We start from the raw sequence: 3,768 nt of genomic DNA on the forward strand, positions 1-3,768 counted from the left end.
AAGGATTTAAGGGAAAAACTCTAGAACATATGAGCACCTTCTCTTCTGTAATAACCATCTAGTATTGTACAACTCCAATTCGGGGAGTCCTTTTAGATGCACCAGTCACCCATGAATTTGTGTGCATCACTCTAAATCTTTTCAGTTTCACAAGGCCCACCAAGGCAAGCAAGTCAAGTGGAGTTATTGCATTGCTTATTTTAAAACTAAGGGAGGATAAGTTTGTAAAGTAGTACTGTAAAACCTTCCACATATCCTAGACCAACATCAAAAATGTAATTACAGTAATTGAAGTTGAGTAGCTACAAATTTTATCACAATTTGTTTTCTTGGAGAGATCCATAAGGTTCCGTTTGGTTCGTGGAAGATGATAGAAATTAGCTTTTTCATAATTTAGATTTTAAATTTTTTGCATTTATTTTAAAATTAGAAAAATGAAATTAGAATACCAAACTTCTAATTTTGTCTCAAAACTAGGTTTTCTAACTTCCTACTTTCAAGTAGGAATTGGAAATCAAAACTTGGCTATGTAATATCTTTGAGAGCAGATTGTACAATGTTGGCATGCTTGACCGGTCTAATCTTAATGTATGGCTTTTTATGATTTCCAACATCACCACCTTCAATGTAGTGGTTGTGTTTCTTCTTCAGTCCATCAGATGGAGCACTGAGTCTAAACAACCACAAAAAGTTGTTTGCTTTTGCAAAGTTGGGGCCAACAGTAACAATATTGTGGATAAGATCTTCAATATATATTATGCCATATTTACCTAAAAACTATTCACAAGCAAGAAGGTAGAAGAAATAAACAATGGGAAAGCATACTGACTAACATAAAAAGGCAAGTTGTTAGTCAAAGGAATCTATTGCTTATCAACCTTTCCATAACCTCTCTTGTAAATCATCTATCTTATGCTTTTTAAATTTGGATATCTAGAAATAATTAAGCAAGAGAATTGAATAAAAATAGACACAAGAATCTATGAAATAAGAAAAAAAAAGATCTACATAATGCTTATAATTGACCAAGAACATACCCAAAGGTCAAATATCACTCAACCCAATGCAACATGTTCATTGTTTCTTTGTTCACTTTTAGAAACACACCATTGAAGATCTGAAATGAAGTGCCATAGCAAGTCAATATCACTGGAATATTGTATATACATCCAAAAGCGATCACTAACCACTATATTAGAAACAAAAAGTGCAAAAGAGACAGATCAAGCTAAACCTGCCTCAAATGCAAAAGTAGCAAAATTGTTCTTGTCTTTAGATGTATATTATTGATACTAAATAAGAAAAATAAGAAACTCAATAAATGAAAAAAAACTACTTAAAAACTTATATTAGAATTTGGGGAAGACTAATAATTTTGTGTTCCTCTTTATTTAAAATAGAAGAGATGTAAATATATTATAATAAAGGATTTTTTTTTTCTCTTTTTTAATGAAAAATAGACTAGAGAGATAATAGTCTACCGAATCTATCACTATATAAAGACCAAGAAAGTAGAAGGTATATAAATACTATAGACTAGCTACTTACCCACATATATGAATAATGAATAGTAGCTTAGCTTTTGGCTCAACATAAAAGCCTCTTTTTATTTTTGCCTTTCTCTTCAATATGATAACCTCACATTCCTAATTTTTGTCATAAAGTACACAAGAAAATTACCAAGGTACATTCCCCAATGCTAGATGGCATGATGAAACATTGATAAAAAACTCAACAATTTATTAAAGGATTCACATACTCCTTGGTGACTCATAAATTGATATAAAACTTACCAAAAAGAAACTAAGGTACACACTTAACACTAGATGGAATGGTGGCACATCACTCACAAATCTAGCAATTTATTACCTACTCTATATACTCCCTTGAATATTCCTCAACTTTCTTAAATACTAGTTTGTAGTTCATAGCATTTTTTAATTTTGCAACTTTCAACTACTGATTCTTGTCATTCTCCCATTCTTAATTTCTTTTCCTCTTCTTGAGACTTGATTCAGGCACAAGATTTGCCTCCTTTGAACTCATATCTGAAATGAGAGAGAAAACTAAATTATTATTATTTTTTGATAATTTTCCTAGCCATTGTAATTGTGATGGGATGTTCCAATGACTAGCTATCACTTGCACAATACATCTATCACAAAACTGTCACAATTTTGACTATGAGTTCTAATGGATCAATGTTGAATCCATAGCACAATTGTCGCATGGATGTCACAATTGCGATGATGGATGGGAAGATTAAGACATCATAATTATGATGGGATAAATTTGTGATTGTGACGACATCAACATGAACTCTTGCCCCTTCCTTCTTCCAAGTTATGACAATTTTATCCACCAAAATTGTGATGGATGCCCTTTTCATCATAATTTGCGACAACAAAAATCTGACACCTGTTTAATAGGAGGCAATTTGTGGTTCTATTGCTTGGACAATGGGTGGTCATCACAATTATGATGACCTGTTGTCACAATTCAGGCCCAAATGTAGTAGTGTGACAAAAGAGCACCATAAGAGTGACAAAATTTTGAAAGTTCCTTGGCTCTAAAACACATTCTCTATTATCTACCACTATTTTATATGAAACCCCAAACCTAGTCAGAATGTTTTCCATGACAAATTTCATCACCACTTTGCTTGTGGCCTATCTAGTAGGTATTGCATCTACCCATTGAGTAAAATAGCTTGTTGCCATCATGATCCATATGTGGCCTCCACTCAATTTTTCAATGATCTCTCCAATGAGGTCAATTCCCCACATTTGGAAAGGCTCTTCTTTATGAAATGGTCTATGAGGTAAAGCTCCCTCATATTTCAATTTCCCTAAAAAATTGTGCCAAGATTCACACTTTTTGGAATATGAGTAAAGTAATTAAACACATGGGACCAATAATAACCAACATGTATTTTGTGTTTTGTAGTCTTTACTGAAAAATGACCACAAAAAACCTCTTCATGAAGCTCCTTAAGAAAAATATTTTCCTAGTAAACATCTTAATAAAAAAGTAAAATACTATCTTGATTTTTGCAATGTAAGTCCCCTTGTATTAATACATACCTAGATGCTTATATATTTAATATTCCTTTTTGATTATCTAGTTAAAATTTTAGGGTAATTTCACATGTCGTAAATAATAGAATATATCTTTATACCATAGGCAATGTTTGACACTCACCACTATCTTTTCTAACTCAACATGATGCATCTGGACTACTTCCAAATTTGATTCTACCATAAATTTTGCAAGGCTCTTCCCTCTTACCAGTTTAGGGATTTGGATATCTACATTAAAATATTGAATATGATTAATCCACCTACACCTTCTTATAGTAGCCTCTAATTTTCTAAATAAATCCTTTACTATTGCATTAGGCACATATGTTATTATGTCTTTTCTTACCAAGAAAGGCCTGGAAGACTTTACTCCCTTTACCAAGGCATACAAGTTTTTCTCATTTATGTCATAATTCAAATCTATTTATTGTAAAGTCTAGCTAAAAAAAGGTAATAGGTTTCTCATATCCATCATTATTTCTAGAGCATAACAAAAACTATTGTATGAAATGAAGAAAAAGAAAATGCATGAAAGGGATTAGAGAAATCACTTGACATGAGAATAGAGGATTCTTTGATTTTCTTTTTGATATTTGTAAAAGTTTCTAATATCTCATGAGTCCATTTAATCATTTCTTCTTTCTTAAGCATTTTAGCAATGAGCTTAAAAATCTATAAAAAATTTTAA

General features: G+C 31.7%; 1 pseudogene; it reads right to left on the minus strand.

Moving 5' to 3' along the window:
* Positions 1-525: 525 nt before the first annotated feature.
* Positions 526-2,046, minus strand: LOC149535624 (large ribosomal subunit protein uL30y-like; annotated as a pseudogene).
* Between the last annotated feature and the right edge of the window lie 1,722 nt (positions 2,047-3,768).

This window comes from Cupressus sempervirens, chromosome 10 (assembly GCF_028749045.1).
Source record: "Cupressus sempervirens isolate cs-2001-9-10 chromosome 10, ASM2874904v1, whole genome shotgun sequence".
NCBI lineage: Eukaryota > Viridiplantae > Streptophyta > Pinopsida > Cupressales > Cupressaceae > Cupressus > Cupressus sempervirens.